The sequence below is a fragment of the Manduca sexta genome, unplaced genomic scaffold, assembly GCF_014839805.1.
Source record: "Manduca sexta isolate Smith_Timp_Sample1 unplaced genomic scaffold, JHU_Msex_v1.0 HiC_scaffold_3731, whole genome shotgun sequence".
NCBI classification, from domain to species: domain Eukaryota; kingdom Metazoa; phylum Arthropoda; class Insecta; order Lepidoptera; family Sphingidae; genus Manduca; species Manduca sexta.
Genome location: NW_023594832.1, coordinates 5,552 through 11,734, shown reverse-complemented (window position 1 = coordinate 11,734; position 6,183 = coordinate 5,552). Strand labels below are relative to the sequence as shown.

Here is a 6,183-nt window from a genome sequence, read left to right as displayed (position 1 = left end):
ATGGTGCTCGTGCTCGTGGTCGTGGCCCTGAAAATACAATTGCTTTAGTTAGAGTTCGATGTGGGGAAGTAACTTTTGTTCAATTTGGAAAATAAAAGACTTGAGGCCACAATTGCCTTATTGTTTTAAACTGAATATTTACAAGAAATAAGTTCCTTATTTTACCACATGGCGCTGTTTTATATTTCTGAGAAATGCGATAATTGATCACGAGAGTTTTTAAATTAAATAAACAAAATAAACTCTTATTCAGTAAGCAGTAGAAAAGTCTTAAAACTCTTAAATATGGAACCTGTTTATGTAACATGTAATATAACTATGAAAGTCACAAATGAGTTCTCGAATCGAATTTGCTACTCTTCGGATTCCCTTCCGTTTTTAGCTAGGATATATTATATTTTTACCTTACCAAAAGATTTAAGCACGTCACATAAAAATATATTATTCTTGTAGTTAGGTAACATATAAAACCATAAACTTATTTTCATCAAAATAAGCAATAAAAGTGATGAAATAAATCCTTCAAAATGGAACTTCTGATACCAAGAGGACGTGTTTACGACGAATTTATTGTGGTATGACTTTTGTGATATTTAGAAATAGAAAATTTAATAACTTGAATAATTAGAAGGGCTTTTGCGTAGCTATATTGCATACGCGGTACTACTGCCGGATAAGGTCCCTGGTTCGAATCCCGGGTCGATTAGTCATATTGGGATTTTAGCTTAACAGCCAAGAATCTGGAATTGTGTTCGATAATTCACAAGGCCCACCCCTTAGATCAAACATAGCTGGCGAAAAATGTGACTTCTGTCTTCCCCTGCAACGGGAAACACGCGTGACTATATCACACTACGGATCGGCAAAAGATTCTTTCTCTCCCAATGGTAAAGACTTCTGTGTCCTGTATTGGTTGACATAAAAGGACTAAGGGCATTAATAAATTAATCTAACTGTGAGTAGGATCTCAAGTAGACATTTAATGTATTTAACTATTTAATAGATAAAGCTTATGTGTTAATTTCAACTGAGTCGCCGTTGTTTAATAAACAAAACTGAGCTGTTAAAATCCGTCATACTATCCGTTATACTTAAGAATTAAAATATCGTTTGAGATGTTGATGTCTTTATAGTAAATAGCGATGAACTTAAGATGTTGGCTAAGTTGACAGCGTCTTAGCTGGTATCTCTGAGCTGTCAAAATCCATTATACTGTGACTTAAGATATCATCTGAGATGTTGATATCTGTAAATAGTGCTGAACTTAAGATGCTGACGAATTTGGCAGCATCTTAGCTGACATCGCTTTGTAGGGCTATATCGTGCGCATTTCTAATACTTTCTATATTTCTTCAGGTATTTGCAATGGTTACTTCAATGTGTATTTGTGCGGAATACGACTTGCAGTCAGGTTGGTTATATACTCATGAATTAAACTTAATTTTATAATTGTTAGGCTATCAGAGGACCCATCTTTTTGCTACCAAATATAGTGTAGTTGTCAATTGTTTGTGGTGGATATGTTTACTACTGCACAGAAGGGTCCCGATAAAGTGTTGGCTGTTAAGAGATGATTATCTCGCCAGTCGACACGATTATGTCGACCTGTTTGAAGCCTAGTGGCAAAGGATCCATATAATCCGATTCCTGCTTGCTTCCCTTCTAATTTATATAAAATCTAATTATCGTTCGAACAATCGACATACCGCATTTATGCATGTCATTAGTAATTATGTGCTGGGTCCCCTTTTGAAAAATTTTACTACTCGCCACTGGGATATACACAGGACCCCGGAACGCCTTTACCTGGGCCACTATGGCGGGTTTTATATCTTGTGTAGGGTGGTCGCCATCCGGGCGGGTACATATATTCTAGTACGGATCACCAGTATATTCTCCCATCTTGAGTCCTATATCTACCATTGATACCTAATATTTTCAGCAATGAAATTAAAGCAGCTAGACATGTAAGTATTTTTTAATTAGAATAAAGAATATCGCCTCTATAGACTAGTTTTATTACGGTACGACTACAGTGCTGATATTTCAAATTCGATCTCTGGGTTGGGCAAAGAGATATTGGGTTTTCTACTCAGTATTAGCCCAGAGTCTGGAATCTGTGTTTGATATGGCGATAGGCTCGCCACCTATCACATCATGGGATAGAAACCACATGGCAGGTAATGGGTGCAAGAGTTGCGCCTCTGTCCACCCCTTCAGGGATGAGAGGCGTGAATGTGTGTGTAAATAAATAAATAATTGCTATTAAATTATATTATATACGATATATCCACAGAGTACGGCGAGAAGCTGACAAGTAAGTTAAAAAAAATCTCTATAATTTGTATTTTTTATCTTGGTTTGGCAAACATTCGAGACTTTACTCTAGTTTTATTATCAGTATTGTATTATTATTTTAATAAAATTAAAGCATTGTACAATTTGGATATCCTTTTAAATTGATAAAGCAAAAAAAACCTAACCTAACCTAACCTAACCATCATTACCTTCGCTAGTCATAGCTTTTTAGCTTTACTGATTCTAACTTTCGTTTAAGGTGTTGAACAGGGTGAGTTAAAATCAACTGGCCTCAGGAGTACCTATGTAGGTATTTATAAAGTATGCATTAGAAATCGTAATATTAAATTTTGAGAATGTTAGTCGAAAACAACACGGTATTACTCATGTACTAAAGTAGTCGCGATAGACGCAGTAGACGTCGCGTTTCTTAGCACTCGCCCCTGAGGCTGATCTACTTAATAGGTCGAAACTGGTCGGCGATTCCGACTACTTTAGTACGTGAGTAAAACCGTGTTGTTTTCGAGTAATTTAATATGTCTCGCGTAAGTTTTAACTGTATTTTTGAGAATAAGGATTATTCTTCCATGATACTGTCAATAAAAAACAAAGCAGTAGACTATAAAGCATGTAATTAATGTATAGATTGATAAGGAAAAGAAAACATCGCCATATTGTAAAAGATGGAACTAATGTCTTGTACTACGTAAATTTTAAAAACAAAAGGCAAATGTGCGCCCTCAAGCAGGTTTTTATTTTCCTGTTCAAGCTACACTATTCATGCGTTGATTCGTTCTCGTTTACAATAGTTACTATATTGTATGTTTTATATTTTACTAGCGACCCGCCCCGGCATCGCACGGGTGCAATGCTGACTATTTAATGGATGTTATTATTATACATATAAACCTTCCTCTTGAATCACTCTATCTATTAAAAAAAACCGCATCAAATCCGTTGCGTACTTTTAAAGATTTAAGCACACATAGGGACAGAGAAAGCGACTTTATTTTATACTATGTAGTGATAAGCTAATAGAATATAGATTTTATGCATGCATATTTTAGTTTCAAATTAATGCCAGGTAATAGTCTTATAAATACATTATTCAATTATAAATCAATATCAAGTGTCTCGGTGGTGTATGTGTATTGCGGTACGACTGCCGCGCTGAGGTCTCGGGTTCGATCCCTGGATAAAGTCATGTTGGAATATAATTGTTGGCGAAATATAGGCCTGTTCTCTTTCTGACAAAAAAAAATTACAACAATAAATCAAACCTGTATCCCCGAAAGGGTTTGGAGAGGAACAACCAGGGCAACCACTATTCTTTATGTGTGTTTCGTTCCATAATGTGATAGGGAGAAGCTGGTTTTGAACCCGGACCTTATAACGGGGTCGTACCGCGCACATAATACAACTACGCCACCGATACAGTCACAATTTACGTTATATTTTATAATTCTATTGTGGTTTAACAAGCATCAGTTTATGTAGCATCAGGGTTCTGTATTTTGCCAGTTGCAGGTCGCTCGCCACTCAAGTTCACGCTCAACACATCTCAACTGGTGCCCTCCACTCGATGTACTACCGGCCAGCCAATAAAATGTAATATTTTACTTATTACTTTATACCTTTACATCGGAAGGAACAATTAAAATGTGAATAAATACTCTTTTCAAAAAGATTTAAATATTAAGTGTAAAGTAGATAATTAGCATTTATTTTTTTTTCGTTTCTTTAATATGGTAATAGTTTTATCTGGATATGGTATAACCAATTTTACTTTTTTATTGTTTTGAATGACGACGAGCTTGCCGTTAGTCTGATTGTAAGCGATACGACCGCCCATAAACAGTAGAAACACCATACAACACGTTGAATCACAAAGTATTGTTTGATATTCCACTGCGCTCGCCATCCTGAGACATGAGATGTTAAGTCTTATTATGTCGAGTAGATACACTGGCTACAATGTCATTCAAACCAGAACACTACAGTGACTTCACACTGTTGCATATCGCCTATAGTACTCAGGAGTAAATATGTAGTTTTCTAATTGTGAAAATAATTCAAAATCGGTTTCTTAGTTCCCGAGATTAGCGCGTTCAAACAAACGAACAAACTCATATAATATCTAAATAAATATTTAATCGTCATGATTTTTCTTATAAAAACCTCACTTAAATCGCTTTACTTTAAAGTTTACTGATTGTCTCTTAGATATTGCCTTGAAAGCGTCGCGGTGATAAGTAAATCGGTAAACTTGTTGTACGTTTTAAAACATAATGTGGTATTTATTTTTCAGTGAATTCGGATTACGTGCCAGGTATAATCATTTTAAATTTAAAACCATTGTAACACGATTTTTACCAATAATCATTTCTTATAAACTTGTTGCGTTATGAGGTAATTAAGAATAGCTTTAATAGCTGTCAAAAACATTACTGGTTTCCTAGTTTAAAACTTATTAAGAGACAAGATGGCGGATTTTGACTTACAGCTGATTGAGTAACATTGTGTTTTAACTAAGCATAGCTTTGCAACATTTTTATAAGTAAAACTGTATGAGAATGATTTCTTTTTGCAGAAAGCAGTGACGGTAATTATTGTTTTTGAAGTCAAAGAAACTAATTATTCAACGACTTTGTAATTTATTTATAATTCATAAACCAACTTAATACCACCAAACATGTACCACTTAAGATTTTAAATCTGCTTTTTATGTGCGAAGATTTTGGGGTTTATTTATTTGTGGAATGAAACGGGTTGTGAGTTGGATTTCTTGATATGTTTAATTTTTATCAACTTACTGCCTTGACCGGTATAACCACAAGTGAAACAGAAAATACCATAAACAACTATTTTAAAAATATAAATGTTGCCATATTAAAAGAAGACTACATCTTAGGTAGTTTGTCTCTACGTGTTATATACTAATGGTACTCTTTTATTCACAGAGAGAAATGAAAATAAGATCGAAAATGATGTTCAGAACATGGATGGTAGTAAGTGAAATTTTATAACAATATATTTATATTCATATCTACTTATATTTATCACTGGACTTCCAGGATAATAAAGAAGGTATTTATATTATAAATGATTATAATAGTGTATCGCTCACGGTCAGTCGATGAATCAGTGGTAAAATAGGTCGCAAGATTTTTAAAACAATAAATTCATTATATTTATTTATTGATCCCTGATCGAATTCAGGACGTCATAGTTCACAAGAATATAGACAGACACTATGCCTTATACTAGGAAGTAAAATAATAGAATTTTATTGAAAAATACTCAAACTATAAAATCACTATTGTTTTGTTTTATTGTATCGTAGTAAAAAGATGTTAAACCGATATTGCGTGCAAAAAATATTGACAGTACTTTTACTGTATTTGCATCATCGTTGATTTTGTTTTCAGGTATAACCACAAAGAAGTCGTATATAGCGCCATCTCCAGCTGATAATCCACATTATATTGATGATGAAAGATAAATTTTATTTCATTTATGGCCTTTAGTCGTTACACAAAATGAAATTATATCAAAACTTCTGGCCAGAAGGATTTATTTATTTATTTAGTTATTTTTCTCAGGAAAATCATAATAACGCTATGCGTTCTCTACATTACGTGACTCCAGGCAGCTATTAGTTTATGATAACAACAATGATTTATGTCGGTTTAAAATACGGCGAAAAACTTGAACAAAAGCATTTTTTTAAGACGCGATTGGCAAGTAACCTTTAACTGACTGTAAGTGGAGGAGTCTAGAGTATCGATTGACAAGAGATAACCATTTTGGCAGGCGCCACAATTATGCCGGCCTGTTTAGAACTGATACACAAGCTGGTCCCGGATCTCGATACATTACGTGGGC

At 34.3% G+C, this 6,183-nt stretch overlaps 2 long non-coding RNA genes across 6 annotated transcripts; both read left to right on the top strand.

Moving 5' to 3' along the window:
• The first annotated feature begins 502 nt into the window (after positions 1–502).
• Positions 503–1,970, top strand: LOC119193200. Its single transcript, XR_005113873.1, has 3 exons — positions 503–575; positions 1,357–1,411; positions 1,943–1,970. It is a non-coding gene; the product is annotated as an uncharacterized LOC119193200 (long non-coding RNA).
• Positions 1,971–2,276: 306 nt separating this feature from the next.
• LOC119193201 lies at positions 2,277–5,797 on the top strand. Of its 5 annotated transcripts, none has more exons than XR_005113876.1 (7): positions 2,277–2,317; positions 2,558–2,569; positions 3,820–3,906; positions 4,607–4,627; positions 4,889–4,900; positions 5,259–5,306; positions 5,727–5,787. It is a non-coding gene; the product is annotated as an uncharacterized LOC119193201 (long non-coding RNA). The 5 variants fall into 5 exon arrangements; XR_005113874.1 differs by having other exon boundaries at positions 3,826–3,906; positions 5,727–5,784; XR_005113875.1 differs by having other exon boundaries at positions 2,299–2,317; positions 2,558–2,608; positions 5,727–5,790.
• Positions 5,798–6,183: the final 386 nt, after the last annotated feature.